Source organism: Egretta garzetta, unplaced genomic scaffold (genome assembly GCF_000687185.1).
Source record: "Egretta garzetta isolate BGI_Z169 unplaced genomic scaffold, ASM68718v1 scaffold27, whole genome shotgun sequence".
Lineage (NCBI taxonomy): Eukaryota > Metazoa > Chordata > Aves > Pelecaniformes > Ardeidae > Egretta > Egretta garzetta.
In genome coordinates, this window is record NW_009260400.1 from 3,398,211 (window position 1) to 3,398,895 (window position 685).

Below are 685 nucleotides of genomic sequence, written 5' to 3' on the forward strand. Positions count from 1 at the left end.
CCCCCGTGTGTCCCTGCCTCCCCAGTCTGTCCCTGGCACCCCCCGTGTGTCCCTGGCCCTTCACACCCCGGTCCCGGAGCTCCCCGGGGAGCCCCGTGTGCCCCCACCCTCTCTGCCAGCACCAGACCCCAGCACGATGGCGGCTGCCGCGCCCCCCCCCGGGGGGCGATGGACACAGAGCTGCCAGCACTAGCAAGAAGGTGACCATGGTGCTGGTGACTCACACCCCAAGGCCTGGAGGTGACAAACCTTGCCCCCACCTGCTGCCACGTCCCCACCGCTCCCAAAAGCCGGTGCATTCGCTGGCACCAATGCACCCCAGGCTCACTGCGGACCGGGGACCCAGGTTTCACCTGGAAAACAACCTGCTTCTAACCCGTGGGTACAAAGGGAAGAGCGCAGTGTGCCCCGGTACCTCTGCACAGACCCGGCTGTCAGACAGGCAATAAGGAGCCCTGCTTTAAATGTGATTTACACATGTTTTTAGGGTGTGATTTGGATCTGCCTGCCTGTGCTGCACATGCAATCATTATGTTAATGGCTGGTTTGGGTGACAGAAGTTGCTCATGACATGTTCGTGGTAATTAACCTGCAGTACTGGATATTTCCCACAACAAAACCTAACCCAGCATCCGAGGCGGCGGCAGGCACCCCCATCTTAATGGCCCCATACGCCCACCCGAAT